Source organism: Periplaneta americana, chromosome 12, assembly GCF_040183065.1.
Source record: "Periplaneta americana isolate PAMFEO1 chromosome 12, P.americana_PAMFEO1_priV1, whole genome shotgun sequence".
Lineage (NCBI taxonomy): Eukaryota > Metazoa > Arthropoda > Insecta > Blattodea > Blattidae > Periplaneta > Periplaneta americana.
This window is the reverse complement of record NC_091128.1, coordinates 168,177,540-168,194,008: the sequence shown is the minus strand read 5'-3', so window position 1 is coordinate 168,194,008 and position 16,469 is coordinate 168,177,540. Positions and strand designations below refer to the sequence as shown.

The 16,469-nt window shown below is 38.4% G+C and overlaps 1 protein-coding gene across 3 annotated transcripts in view; it reads left to right on the top strand.

Moving 5' to 3' along the window:
- LOC138711163 (uncharacterized) overlaps window positions 1-14,785 on the top strand; it is a 1,508,851-nt gene extending 1,494,066 nt beyond the window's left edge. For all 3 annotated transcript variants that reach the window (XM_069842515.1, XM_069842516.1, XM_069842517.1), the window contains one exon: window positions 12,720-14,785. The gene's annotated coding sequence lies outside the window, so the exon portion shown is untranslated. The remainder of the gene's footprint in view (window positions 1-12,719) is intronic.
- Window positions 14,786-16,469: the final 1,684 nt, after the last annotated feature.

The window sequence follows — 16,469 nt, the reverse complement described above, 5'->3', positions numbered from 1 at the left end:
TTAAGGGTAGATGGTGCGACATCATAGTTATAAATGCTCACGCCCCTACAGAAGAGAAAGACGACTATATAAAGGATAGCTTCTATGACGAATTGGAACATACTTTTGATCAGTTCCCTAGGTATCACATGAAAATTTTATTGGGGGATTTCAATGCTAAAGTAGGACGGGAGGATATTTTTAGACCAACTATTGGAAAAGAGAGCCTACACGCAATTAGTAGTGACAATGGAGTTAGATTAGTCAACTTTGCCACATCGAAAAATTTAATTGTCAAAAGTACAACATTCCCCCATAAGGATATACATAAATATACTTGGACTTCTCCAGATGGATTGACACACAACCAAATAGATCACATCTTGATAGATAAACGGAGACATACTAGTATAGTAGATATTCGAACTTTCAGGGGTGCAGACTGTAATTCTGACCATTATTTGGTGATTGGAGAATTAAGAGAAAGATTATCAGTAGCCAAGCGAGTAGAGCAACAAGTTAATATTACTAAATTCAATATTTTGAAATTAAAGGACGAGGAAGCTAAGCAAAATTATCAGGTCGAAATTTCGAATAGGTTTGCCACTTTAGAAAGTTCCGACGAAGTTGAGAAAGAATTAGATGTTAATAGCGTGTGGGAAAATATCAGAGATAGTATCAAAATTGCAGCTGAGCAGAGCATAGGTTATTATGAAACTAAGAAAAAGAAACCGTGGTTTGATGAAGATTGTTGCATGGTAGTAGAAAGAAAGAAACAGGCAAAATTGAAATTCTTACAGGATCCAGTTGAGGAGAAGAGAGATAATTATTTCAATGAAAGACGGGAAGCAAGTCGTACACTTAGGAATAAAAAGAGAGGTTACTTGAAGGAAAAACTGAATGAGGTAGAAACAAATAGTAAGAATAAAAACATTAGAGATTTATATAAGGGTATAAAGGAATTTAAGAACGGATATCAGTCAAGGGTAAACGTGATCAAGGATGAGAATGGTGACTTGCTTGCAGACTCTCCATCAATCCTAAACAGATGGAAAAACTATTTTGCGCAACTACTAAATGTACATAGGCCAAATAGAAATGATCGGGACGATATTGAAATACAAACTGCTGAGCCATTTATACCCGAACCCACGCTTTCAGAAGTCGAAATTGCGATAGAAAATCTGAAAAAGTACAAGTCTCCAGGTATCGACCAAATTCCAGCAGAATTAATACAAGAGGGTGGAAGTGCATTATATAGCGAAATTTATAAACTTGTACTTGCTATTTGGGAAAAGGAAATTGTACCAGAACAATGGAAGGAGTCCATAATTGTACCTATTTTTAAAAAGGGGGACAAAACCAACTGTGGTAACTTTCGAGGAATATCACTTTTGTTGACGTCGTACAAAATTTTGTCCAATATTCTTTTGAGGAGATTAACTCCGTACGTAGATGAAATTATTGGGGATCATCAGTGCGGTTTTCGGCGTAATAGATCGACTATTGATCAGATTTTTTTGTATTCGGCAGATAATGGAGAAAAAATGGGAGTATAAGGGTACAGTACATCAGTTATTCATAGATTTCAAAAAGGCATATGACTCGGTTAAGAGGGAAGTATTATATGATATTCTTATTGAATTTGGTATTCCCAAGAAACTAGTTCGATTAATTAAAATGTGTCTCAGTGAAACATACAGCAGAGTCCGTATAGGTCAGTTTCTATCTGATCCTTTTCCAATTCACTGCGGGCTAAAGCAGGGAGATGCACTATCACCTTTACTTTTTAACTTCGCTTTAGAATATGCCATTAGGAAAGTTGAGGATAACAGGCAGGGTTTGGAATTGAACGGGCTACATCAGCTTCTTGTCTATGCAGATGACGTGAATATGTTAGGAGAAAATACACAAACGGTTAGGGAAAACACGGAAATTTTACTTGAAGCAAGTAAAGCGATCGGTTTGGAAGTAAATCCCGAAAAGACAAAGTATATGATTATGTCTCGTGACGGGAATATTGTACGAAATGGAAATATAAATATTGGAGATTTATCCTTCGAAGAGGTGGAAAAATTCAAATATCTTGGAGCAACAGTAACAAATATAAATGATACTCGGGAGGAAATTAAACGCAGAATAAATATGGGAAATGCGTGTTATTATTCGGTTGAGAAGCTCTTATCATCCAGTCTGCTGTCCAAAAATCTGAAAGTTAGAATTTATAAAACAGTTATATTACCGGTTCTTCTATATGGCTGTGAAACTTGGACTCTCACTCTGAGAGAGGAACATAGGTTAAGGGTGTTTGAGAATAAGGTGCTTAGGAAAATATTTGGGGCTAAGCGGGATGAAGTTACAGGAGAATGGAGAAAGTTACACAACACAGAACTGCACGCATTGTATTCTTCACCTGACATAATTAGGAATTTGAAATCCAGACGTTTGAGATGGGCAGGGCATGTAGCACGTATGGGCGAATCCAGAAATGCATATAGAGTGTTAGTTGGGAGACCGGAGGGAAAAAGACCTTTAGGGAGGCCGAGACGTAGATGGGAGGATAATATTAAAATGGATTTGAGGGAGGTGGGGTATGATGATAGAGACTGGCTTAATCTTGCACAGGATAGGGACCGATGGCGGGCTTATGTGAGGGCGGCAATGAACCTTCGGGTTCCTTAAAAGCCATTTGTAAGTAAGTAAGTAAGTAAGGTGGAATGATCATAAATTCTATGTCCTAGCCTTGGAATGATTCATTTATTAAGGTTGTGTCCTTGTGCGCATTCAGTGACTCACACAACACTGTACATTTTTGATTAGCTGCAATATTTTCAGACAGAACGTTGGAGAAAGATGTTCTTAAATGGGCTTTAGACAATTTTACCACTCGCACTAGCTTCTAGGCTAGGCTAGGTGTCCCATACTCTTAACTTGTACAGTGCTTTAACAGACAAACCACACAATACTCAAACGAATGCTTTTGGGAGCTTTACAGAGATGTAAAGATAGGACTGTATGCAAATTTTGGATACGAAATTCCTGTTGGAGCCGAAACCCTTCCCTTGTAAGATTCCATCTGTGTTTGTTACGTTAAAATTTCAGTTCGAGTTGTTGAACATATTCTTAAACACCCTGTATTTCTTGTTACACAGCCTATAGTACCGACTCCGGATGCTGGAGTCTTAAGGGGCTTTGTCCTCTTGTCCTGGTCTTGGAATGATTAATTTATTAAGGTCGTGTCCTTATGCGCATTCAGTGACTCACACAACAGTGTACATTTTTGATTAGCTGCAATATTTTCAGACAGAACGTTGGAGAAAGATGTTCTTAAATGGGCTTCAGACAATTTTACCACTCGCACTAGCTTCTAGGCTAGGCTAGGTGTCCCATACTCTTAACTTGTGCAGTGCTCTAACAGACAAACCACACATTACACAAACGAATGCTTTTGGGAGCTTTACAGAGATGTAAAGATGGGACTGTATGCAAATTTTGGATACGAAATTCCTGTTCGAGCCGAAACTTTTCCCTTGTAAGATTCCATCTGTGTTTATTACGTTAAAATTTCAGTTCGAGTTGTTGAACATATTCTTAAACACCTGTATTTCTTGTTACACAGCCAATAGTACCGACTCCGGATGCTGGAGTCTTAAGGGGCTTTGTCCTCTTGTCCTGGTCTTGGAATGATTAATTTATTAAGGTCGTGTCCTTGTGCGCATTCAGTGACTCACACAACAGTGTACATTTTTGATTAGCTGCAATATTTTCAGACAGAACGTTGGAGAAAAATGTTCTTAAATGGGCTTTAGACAATTTTACCACTCGCACTAGCTTCTAGGCTAGGCTAGGTGTCCCATACTCTTAACTTGTGCAGTGCTCTAACAGACAAACCACACATTACACAAACGAATGCTTTTGGGAGCTTTACAGAGATGTAAAAATGGGACTGTATGCAAATTTTGGATACGAAATTCCTGTTCGAGCCGAAACCCTTCCCTTGTAAGATTCCATCTGTGTTTGTTACGTTAAAATTTCAGTTCGAGTTGTTGAACATATTCTTAAACACCCTGTATTTCTTGTTACACAGCCTATAGTACCGACTTCGGATGCTGGAGTCTTAAGGGGCTTTGTCCTCTTGTCCTGGTCTTGGAATGATTAATTTATTAAGGTCGTGTCCTTATGCGCATTCAGTGACTCACACAACACTGTACATTTTTGATTAGCTGCAATATTTTCAGACAGAACGTTGGAGAAAAATGGTCTTAAATGGGCTTTAGACAATTTTACCACTCGCACTAACTTCTAGGCTAGGCTAGGTGTCCCATACTCTTAACTTGTGCAGTGCTCTAACAGACAAACCACACATTACACAAACGAATGCTTTTGGGAGCTTTACAGAGATGTAAAGATGGGACTGTATGCAAATTTTGGATACGAAATTCCTGTTCGAGCCGAAACTTTTCCCTTGTAAGATTCCATCTGTGTTTATTACGTTAAAATTTCAGTTCGAGTTGTTGAACATATTCTTAAACACCCTGTATTTCTTGTTACACAGCCTATAGTACCGACTCCGGATGCTGGAGTCTTAAGGGGCTTTGTCCTCTTGTTTTAGTAGGCCTGGTACTGTTGTGTGTACAGTTCCACACACAGTCTACTCAGTAGGTGGCAGTTTTGAATTATTACTTGTTGTTGGTATGACGTTTATGGATTTACCTACACCACTCATTTCCTGGAGGCACTGGAGGTTCAGCCAATTTCAGTTAATATGTTTCCGAATGTAATAAACGTTAAAAAAAAAGAATAAGAAGAAGGGCGAGAGAGTATGAAAGGCGTCACAAACAGAACAAAAATATCGTGCACAATCGAGAGCGCCGTTTTATCAAAGTCGTGAGTTAATTTCCTGCACGTCTTGTTGCTGAGCCAACAAGTACCGTGCAAGTTATTATTTTTTGATGGGGTGGTTATTTTCCGCGGTATATTTATGATTGATGGCATTGGTCAAGTGCGGGCCCCGTTTCTCCAAGACTCAGATATAAATCACACTATGCACCACCCCTCTGCCTCCCCACCACCCCCGCCTTGCAGAGCTACTGCCCTCGTCGCTACTTGGCCACAAATCAATGTGTCACATGACTCATACGTCACCTGCCTTAAAGCTCCGGAGACTTGCCTAACAGTTAAAATATATTTTCTGAAATTCGTCAACTATGTAATGGACGACAAAACAGATGACCCTATTTAATTACAAGCGGTCAAAGGGAATGTCACTCAGCATTCAGCTGGACCCACCCTCCAACCCAGCGCTCCCTCGGTCTAGATGTCTGCAGCAGAAGGCCTTAAATTTCCCCCAGCGATCCCGCATTTCAAAAACAGAGAGCCATAGATGTGGAAAACGATTTCGTTTCAGATTCATAATTTGATTCATATGCGTTACAGTATGTCGAATTCAGAACATTTATAGATTGTGTTGGGGCGCCTTACATGCCCCACACTCCTCTATCCTATGTGAGGTATTTTAATTGCTTTTAGGAACAGACTATTTCATATTATTCTAAAGTGACACAGTTTCACATTATACTTTGCGTAATTTTTGACATAGACAGAATATTTATTTCCTCGCACCTACTATTGAAGGAACACGTTCCAGGATCTGTGATGGAACATGAAAAGATCCACCGTTGTGGAGTCATGGTTAGCGTGTCTGACCGTGAAACAACAACCGGGTCCGGGTTCAAATCCTGGTTGGGATAAGTTACCTGGTTGAGGTTTTTTTCCGGGGTTTTCCCTCAACCCGTTAAGAGGAAATGCTGGGTAACTTTCGGCGCTGGACCCTAGACTCATTTCACCGACATTATCACTTTCATCTCACTCAGACGCTAGATAATCATAGCAGCTGTTAAAGCGCCGTAAAATAACCAATTGAAAAAAAACATAAAAAGACAGAATTTCAAATGTTTATTGTAACAAGACTATGAGCCACATCCGAAGTAGCCATGCCGCGGTGCCAATGGTGGGCATTCCTGCGGTTTTGCCATAGTGACGTCAGACCTCAGCGAAGCATCAAACTTACCCCCTACTTTCCCCTTCCCCCACTCCATGCAAATACTGCGCGTGTACGTGGCGGATTATGCTGGACTGCTGTACTTCGGAGCTTCATTAGTGATACAATGTCTTTCGCAGAATCATATGAATCGAGAGGATATCACACTTACAAGAAAGGCGGTTCTTTCGTTTCTCACGTTTAGGATCAGTTACAAATATTCAGGACGCGAACTTAAATATGTACATTCTTAAAATAAATCATCTGTTATATGAGTTCGCAGAGTCCGTGTAGGTCAGTTTCTATCTGATGCTTTTCCAATTCACTGCGGGCTAAAGCAGGCAGATGCACTATCACCTTTACTTTTTAACTTCGCTCTAGAATATGCCATTAGGAAAGTTCAGGATAACAGGCAGGGTTTGGAATTGAACGGGTTACATCAGCTTCTTGTCTATGCAGATGACGTGAATATGTTAGGAGAAAATACACAAACGATTAGGGAAAACACGGAAATTTTACTTGAAGCAAGTAAAGCGATCGGTTTGGAAGTAAATCCCGAAAAGACAAAGTATATGATTATGTCTCGTGATCAGAATATTGTACGAAATGGAAATATAAAAATTGGAGATTTATCCTTCGAAGAGGTGGAAAAATTCAAATATCTTGGAGCAACAGTAACAAATATAAATTACACTCGGGAGGAAATTAAACGCAGAATAAATATGGGAAATGCGTGTTATTATTCGGTTGAGAAGCTCTTATCATCCAGTTTGCTGTCCAAAAATCTGAAAGTTAGAATTTATAAAACAGTTATATTACCGGTTCTTCTGTATGGTTGTGAAACTTGGACTCTCACTCTGAGAGAGGAACATAGGTTAAAGGTGTTTGAGAATAAGGTTCTTAGGAAAATATTTGGGGCTAAGCGGGATGAAGTTACAGGAGAATGGAGAAAGTTACACAACACAGAACTGCACGCATTGTATTCTTCACGTAACATAATTAGGAACATTAAATCCAGACGTTTGAGATGGGCAGGGCATGTAGCACGTATGGGCGAATCCAGAAATGCATATAGAGTGTTAGTTGGGAGACCGGAGGGAAAAAGACCTTTGGGGAGGCCGAGACGTAGATGGGAGGATAATATTAAAATGGATTTGAAGGAGGTGGGGTATGATGATAGAGACTGGATTAATCTTGCACAGGATAGGGACCGATGGCGGGCTTATGCGAGGGCGGCAATGAACCTTCGGGTTCCTTAAAAGCCATTTGTAAGTAAGTAAGTTATATGAGTTCAAAGAACACAGATTCAGTGATTTGCAAAGGACGGAGAAAGATTTTAATGTTTTTGCCACTCCTTTTCATGTTTAAATTGAAAATGTTATCCCAGAATTGCAGTTAGAGGTACTGGATTTGGAGCATGATAGCCTCTTGAAAGCAGAATGTGAAGGTTTGCTGGGGGTTCAATTTTTTTAAAAGATGTCCAGTAGTAGCGTACATATACACTGCTTAGACAATTTGCTTCAAAAATAAAGAGTACCGTCATTTTCCATAACTATGGTCTTGGAACATAACTATTTTCCACGATACAACTAATCAAATTTTGTACTCCATAACGTAGTACCTCGTTTGTCTTTATTTTTGCTGTATTGTAGTTTGAATTCAAGTCATTGCAGCTAGTTATGTACGAACGGTGTATATTATTTCTACAATGATCTTTGAATGGTTGTATCGTGAACCATAGTTGTGTTCCAGGACCATAGTTATGGGAAAAATGGGATGTATTCATCAACCTACCAGTGCGAACAGCTGTTTTCTAAAATCTATATATATATATAATTTGAACTGGTAATGGAAATTACGGGAAAACGGCTGAACGGATTTTAATAAATGGCCCCTCATTTTCATGCCTGGCATCCAAAGTTTTTCGGAAAAGTAGTAGTTTTCAGTGAAATGTCAATTTTCCTACATAATTTTCCTATTTTCCAAAATCCATCTGTTGTCAGTTTTGAGAACTAATTTTATCGAATCACGGCCGAGTTGATTGAATTACAAATCAAAACACACACTACAATAAACAATAGGCTATTACACGAAGTCCATGACCTGCAGGATTGCTGATATATTTAGATCTCAATTCAATTTGTTATTAAAAACTGATTCTGCAGTGTATAATTTTCTGAGTACAACTGTGTATTGGATATTCAAATCTACGAAACTTGAGGTGGTTTGATGACATTATTACCATTAGAAATTAAATATTATTATAGTTAATATCATGATGCATCTATTTTTCATTAATTGTACATAATATTGATGCTATATTGATGCCATGAAAGTGAAACGTTTTGAGGTTATGTAAGTAAATGTAGAGAATATCTTAATTTAGATCTTCATTTCTATAATTTACTGAGTGACTGCTATATACTATAACTACAAAACTTAAGTAAGATAATAATATTGTTATTAAAAATCAAATATTTTTATACTTATTAATCCAGTGGGGTTGGGTCTTTTTCATATGCTTAATGGCGGTGTAGTGTAGATATTGATATGTGTCATTGTCTTCAGTATTGGCTCGAGAGAGCGCAAAAATTACAGTTCCTAAGGAAAGATCAAAAGGTATTACTTACTGATAAAATAAGATGCCTAGAAAATTTTGTAGTCTCCAGATCATTTCAGCAAGATCTCTTAGTAGGATAAAATGATTTTACGCTCTACATTTCAAGTTCTACATGCAGCAGCTATACGAAAATGCTATTGTTCGAAAGCTTAGCAAACCTGACATTTTTTTAACTTTTGCCTACAATCCACAATGACCTGAAATAGCTACTGCTATCGTTCTGACATTGATACTTGCGTTTTCGCGTTGAAACTCAAAAACTGAAGTTGGATAGGTTCAAGAAAAAGTATTTGGCATAAAAAAATCCATTCAGAGGGAGTATGTTTCATCATTATGGAAGCAAATAACTATCAAAAAGACAAGTATTCTTCGTTGAAAATAAATCAGAAAAATGTTTATTTGAACGTCTAACGAACTTAGTTTGCAGCAGTATTTGCTGCATAAGCCACTAGTTAAATTTATAAAGTCCAGCCACAGATCCCGCTTAAGCGATGCTGATCTACTTGCGCAACTTAAAAATAGCATGCACAGATATAAATGCCAATTTCGAAGATATTGCTTTGAAAAATGATTAATTAAATATCACATGAATGAACTCTTATAATTACATATGGAAGGTAGAAGTGTAGTGGCGCAACTGTCTGTAAATCCGTCACTGCACTGTAGAGTGCAACCCCTCCCACAGTATGTAGTTGCCACTTAAATCTTGTCTTGTGGGTTGCGTTCATTTTGCCCACCACTGCTCTAGCCCAATATCTCGGCATCGTGACCAGCTACATATCTGTGCGACCACTTGTTTGATTCCTACGTACGAGCTCAGTAATATTATAGTAACTATTACACTTTTACTACGTCATACTACTTTTGGAGCCACCGGCGTGGCTCAGTCGGTTAAGGCGCTTGCCTGCCGGTCTGAAGTTGCGTTCGGGATGGGGCTGGATTCATTCATTCCCTTTCGTATTTTCCGCTTTGAATCCGCCACTGCCCATTGTGGCAACGAACTGCAGCTAAACGATCGCTTCCGCCTGCGCAGTCAGCCACTCCAGCGAGTGTCTCCGGAAATCTGCGCTGCAGATAGATAATTCCGCATTTCTTTACAATCCTCCGCGTCTAATTACTCCCGTTCTTATTTGGTAATTCCCTCGTATAAATATGGACTTGTAGAGTTAAGGAACAGACTGTTCTCCTTCCCTACACGTAATAGCCTGACGGAGGGGTGTTGCTGTGGAGGGTGCAGCGATCGAATACCTCCCCTCATTGCACATTAGCATGATTACTCTTGCCTCGGAACTTCAGAGCCTGGCCGTCCGACTCACGTGTGTCTTTGTGCTGGTTCAGCTGCGGACCGGGAACACTGCAGTTTAGGAATGTATGCGATGAGGAAAACTTGACGAACCATTCTGAGAAAATGAAGAGACAAATTCTATTTTTTCGCAGTTACTAGTTACAGACTCAAAAATTACCTTCGCTTATATAAATCTTAACATCTCAAAGTAACCTGAATTATGTGGCAAGCAGGATTGTGCAGTCATTGTTTCATAGTCGCAAATTTGCAGGGTAGGAGTCGTGAAGTCTTAGTCGTGCAGTCATAGTCGTAGTCTTAGTCGTGGAGTCAGAGTCGTAGTCGTGGAATCAGATAGTCGTGGAGTCGTAGTCATGGAGTCAGAGTCGTAGTCGTGAAGTAAGAGGGTCGTCATGGAGTCGGAGAGTCATAGTCGTGGAGTCAGAGTCGTGATAGTGGAGTCGGAGAGTCGTAGTCGTAGTCGTAGTCTTGGAGTCAGAGAGTCGTAGAGTCGCATCCGTGGTATTGGAGAGTCGTAGTCGTAGTCGTGGAGTCGTGGTCGTGGAGTCGGAGAGTCGTAGTTGTGGAGTCAGAGGCGTAGTCGTGAAGTCAGAGTATCGTATCCGTGGAGTCAGAGAGTCGTAGTCATGAAGTCGAAGAGTCGTAGTCGTGGAGTCAGAGAGTCGTAGTCGTAGTCATGAAGTCGAAGAGTCGTAGCCGTGGAGTCAGAGAGTCGTATCCGTGGAGTCAGAGAGTCGTAGTCGTGGAGTCGGAGAGTCGTAGTTGTGGAGTCAGAGGCGTAGTCGTGAAGTCAGGGTATCGTATCCTTGGAGTCAGAGAGCCGTAGTCATGAAGTCGAAGAGTCGTAGTCGTGGAGTCAGAGAGTCGTAGTCGTGGAGTCAGAGAGTCGTAGTCGTAGTCATGAAGTCGAAGAGTCGTAGTCGTGGAGTCAGAGTCGTATCCGTGGAGTCAGAGAGTCGTAGTCGTGGAGTCGGAGAGTCGTAGTTGTGGAGTCAGAGAGTCGTATCCGTGGAGTCAGAGTCGTAGTCGTGGAGTCGGAGAGTCGTAGTTGTGGAGTCAGAGAGTCGTATCCGTGGAGTCAGAATCGTAGTCGTGGAGTCGGAGAGTCGTAGTTGTGGAGTCAGAGAGTCGTATCCGTGGAGTCAGTCGTAGTCGTGGAGTCGGAGAGTCGTAGTTGTGGAGTCAGAGAGTCGTATCCGTGGAGTCAGAGAGTCGTAGTCGTGGAGTCGAAGAGTCGTAGTCGTGGAGTCAGAGAATCGTATCCGTGGAGTCAGAGAGTCGTAGTCGTGGAGTCGGAGAGTCATAGTTGTGGAGTCAGAGGCGTAGTCGTGAAGTTAGAGTATCGTATCCGTGGAGTCAGAGAGTCGTAGTCATGAAGTCGGAGAGTCGTAGTCATAGTCGTAATCTTGGAGTCAGAGAGTCGTGGAGTCGTATAGTCAGAGAATCGTATCCGTGGAGTCAGAGAGTCGTAGTCGTGGAGTCGGAGAGTGGTAGTTATGGAGTCAGAGTCGTAGTCGTGAAATCAGTCATAATCGTGGAGTCGGATAGTCGTATTCGTGGAGTCAGAGAGTCGTAGTCGTGGAGTCAGAGTCATAGTGTCAATTCGGAAATTTCATCCAAATTTTCCTTCATCGAGTTTCTGGTATTCCTTTGACCACATTATATACTTTTCTTTCATTTCGCTCTGATAACGTATAATAATATATTTTCAAAATCGTATTTTCTTTTAGTGTTTTAGAAGAACCCCCACTATAATCGCTAAACCTTGTATTTGACTGCTGCAGTTACTATTCCTAAAGAATATAGTCACGAATTTTACTAGCAACATATCGGTACTCTTTTATTTCACATGGTTCTCTACGGCCCATTCACTTAGCGACCATAGTTGTCACTGCTGTACTCTGACGTTCAAAGACACTGACCTACAGTTTTCTGATCATGTAAGCGAAGTTTCTAACCACAAAGTAAGTCAGAACCAAAGGTATAACAAATTGAAATTGACAAAGTTTGCAGTAGTTCCTCTAGTTATCAACAGGTGACGCTATTATTATTGGGAGAGGTAAAAAAGTGTTTTGAAAAATGATTATGTTGATTAAGTATGAATTATTCTGATAGTTGACAATATCAATGGTTTTCCAGCTAAACCCAGAGCTTTTTTACAAGCATTAGGCGGGGATGAAATTTTTAATTCTATAATGCGGGTATATTATATACTATTAGCGACTGTTATCTTCGCCATCTATTCATAGAAGTAATAACTAAAGAAGCCACACTTACACGAACAAATTACCGATCACTATCGATTAGCAGGCGTCAGGTATCTTTGAACGCCAATGGTCCACATTCATTCTCCAGTATGAGGACCGTTTTTGCAAAACTTGCTAACTGCAAAATTTGCAAAATTGAGATTTTGATGGATTCGTTAAAATAAGGCAGGCGTCTACATGATGTTCAAAGCGTCTTAGTAAAACTGGGTTATTTCTCTTCATTGTAGTGTGTCAAAGTGTGATCGTTTTTTCAAAACTTGCTTTCTGCTATAAGTGAGAGATACAGCAAAACTTGCTTACTATAGTGTTTTGTCTCTCCTGTAAAATTTAGTTTTTTCAGTTAGCAAGTTTTGAAAAAACTGTCCTCAGTTGCTTTCTGATTTTATTTTTCAAATGACGGATTCAGTTGTCCGAAAAAAAATCTGATCCTATAATAAGTTTCAGAATGTTGTATGCATAATACATACAAATCACAGATTTACTGATATTGTTTCAATATTTTTGTTGCAGAGCCTGCCTTGCCAGCATCACACTGTAACTTGGGTGGATGGCTGCCAGATGGAGCCTTTGAATTGCTCGCGGCTGGGGCAGAGACCTTCGGAAGACTACCCCAGTGCCAGTGACAATGGATTATTTCTTTTGTGACATCGAGTGAGAGAGGAATGTTCGCCTACCAACACGGCCTCTGTTTGCGATGGTTATTTTATTGGTAAAATAATAAGCCGGTGTTTTATCGAGTTACTGACACGACTAAAAATATAAAAAGCAGAGAAGTAACTTGCAATACAGAACTGGAATGTGCAATTTTTCCAAGTAACAATGGACTCTATGACGAGCTGGTTATGACTGTTTGACATCTAATATGAATAGCTAATGCAAACTTATTTGACGATCTCAGTGAAAATTTTGAGGTTATGTAAGCCTCATAAAAAGTTGCTAAAGGCACAAGATTAGGAGTGCGACATTGACCTTGGTCAAGCAATGATGTAATTATTTGAATAACAGCGAAAGCTCTTATGAAGAAGCGTCAGCAAAAAAAAAAAACTGAAATATCAAACTGTTCGCAGGCGACGTTTTGAAATGTTGGAATCCCAACGAGAAAGATTAGAGAACGATTTATGAAGAGCACTAATATGTACAATTCTCCGCCCAGTACTAGTTTCGCCTGGATTCATGACGTGAAAACATTTGATGTGTGTCATTTAATGAATACGAAGTGTTAAAAAGTCCAACCACCCTTCCAGATTTTTCTTTGAATCTGTTTCACACGGCCAGGGAAGTGCAGGGTTAACGATATCCCGGGCTGGACAATTTTTTCGCTTCAAAATAAAAGTAAATCGACTCTTTAAAACCTATACACAACACACATTGTTGTATTAAACTCAAATGGCTTCATGTCTTGTATCTGTCTTGTGTATTCCGTTATAAACGGAAAAGAGGAGAGTACACAAAATGGCGGAGAAGTGGTCAGTTTTCAAGACAAGAAAATGTAAGTGCAAAACAAAGAAATCAAAGAATTCTGAAAACAGTTCTACGAGAAATATCACTGTTAAGATGCAAAGAAACTGTTTATTTGTGAAGAGACTCGAAGGTTTGTTTTCTAATTAGTGTAAAAACGTTTGTTAGTTATTCATTATTAATTAGAAGAAAATATTGACAAGTGTTGCCACCATCTTCCCTTGCCCCCACTGAATAATTTCAACAAAATGTAATAAGTCCTTGTGTTTCTTTTTCTGTAAATACGAATTATGACTTTGGACCTGCAGAATATCACAAAAATTGATCTATTTTCTTCTCACACACACCCTCAAAACGTCTCCGTATCACTAAGGATATAATTGTGCAGGGTGATTTTCGTTTGTTTTCCCTGTAGCTATATTAGCGCCGACAGTCACGCCACAGGCGGCAGTGTGGTGACTCTCAGCCTGTTTATACACAGAATCTGCTTTGGCATAAGAAAATGGCCGATGATATTCTATTTGTAGCGTAGCATAAATTTAAATATCTTGGTTTTTTATTATAAATTCTTTGATTTCATATTGCAGCAGATATGAACGAAAGGATTTAGAAATGAATTTAAATTTTCTTTAGAACTTCTGTTAGTAAATTTATATCTCGTAATAAATAGCACAATGTATTTATTGTTATTAATGCTGAAATACTAGAATGTCATTAACAGAAGCTTCTACTGTCAAGTTATTAACTATTTTTATTTAATTCGTAAATAATCGATTGTAGATTGTGTGACTTACATTATTTCTTTTGGAAATTACTTATATTGTGAAGAAACTCACGATTTTCTAACGTACGAAAAATTTAAACATGTAACTGATTACAGTTCATAACGTTAATTTATGATACGCTTCAATTGTAAATTTAATTGCAATATTCGAGCATTTTTATGTCAGGTGAATTCACATATGTAATCACTAATCATTGACGAGCTGATTCTACTGTTTAGTATATTTTCATCATGAAATTCTTTTAATACTAATTGTACCTGACGTGATTTTTCATCGCCATTGCCACGAGAAAGTTTTGCTCTGTTTAAGCGAAATTAAGTCTGAGAAAGAAGCTTAATTATAGGCCTATTAGTTTTAAGCAATAGAGCTTTATCTTTATCGGAAAAATTTATCCAGAAATTGTTTGATAGTGGAGTTCATTTGAGTATTTCTATTTCATTATTTAAAATTCCATTTCTAACAAATACAAACTTCAGTAATTAAATGTTGGAAGTTATAATAATGAATTGAGACCTTTGTCCAAAAAACAGCACACACAATGAATATTTATAATCATTACGTACTCACCCACTTCAACAGCATACATTATATCAGCGAGTTGAATAAGATGTCTCTTGTCTGACAATGGTAGTTCTGTGATTCATATTACGCTATTTCTTGCCAGATATTTTGTATTTATGCCAAGATCGAAAATAGATGTCGCTGCTGTGGCATACATTACAATGTGCCATATTTATTTTATTGAATTTCATCTTATGCTAAAGCAGGCTCAGTAAACAGATAATGCAAACAAAAATTAACTGAAGGACGAAATAATTCGGATGTCATTTGTTTCCAGCACCCTATTCTACATAAACAAAACACGAACAACGATACTAAGCCCCCTGAAACTGTTTTTTGATTGTAAATTAATGTAACGAATAAGTTATGCGCGAGAATTTCCATTGTTGTTACTTGTTCATAATATTTTAGTGAAGGAAGAATCACTCCTCTTTATAAATGGAACGATTAAAATTAATGATTATTGTGCGGAAAATTTGAAGTTGAGTATTAAAAAAATGTGGAATCGTTCCCAGACCCATGTGAATTTCTGAATGTTTGTTTCCCAACTGCTGTGTATGACCGGACATTCCAAATGTAGCAGGACGGACTTGTATGCATTTTTTCCTCTTTCTTCCTTATGCAATAAATGATGGGATAAGATTGGGTTGTTCGATATTTTTTAAAATAATGATTGCGTTAATATGAAGATTTAGAACGATTCAATTGCGTTAGGATTTAATTTCTCCAGCGTTTCAGATATATATTTACAGGTTCCATCTTGCACGATATACAGGGTGTTCAAAAAAGAGTATTAACCAAAACACATTTCGAACATAAATGAAAAAAAAAAACATCGTTTTAAAGTGTTTATATCTTAAGATCGAAGGACACATTTTACTAGTATCTTTAGTTTGATTGTGCACGCTGTTTGGATACCACACCTTTTCTAGTTGTGTATCAATCAATTTACCACCGAATGGGTGTCTGTGATACTTTCAATTTTTAGTATACCTATTTATCTTTACCGCAATTTTGTGCTTGTGAAATGGAAGCCCATTATTTGACATTGGTAATGGTATTCAATTTTGGATCTACGATTCTTAAAAGCGTGTACTTATTTTGTTCAACAGTATCAAAATCTGTAACTCTTTTAACACACTGTATGTTTCAGTAAGAATTTAAGAATGTGTTATTTTTAAAAATGACGCACGTGAGATCATAAAGTACATAGTTTGCCATTTATTATTTGAAAAGAACATCTACTCTATGTATAAACAATTGAATTCGCTTTCAAATATAAATATCACAATATGACTACCATTTGAATTTTCAAAGGGATGAGAGGGAGAAACCTAAAATGCAATTAAATCGCCGTGTTTTTATTATATTTTATTTTATTTTTTTAATTGATTGAAAAAAATAGTTATCTTGACTGGTAATGTGTGAAATGAAATCCCGGTGTGTTCACTAACAC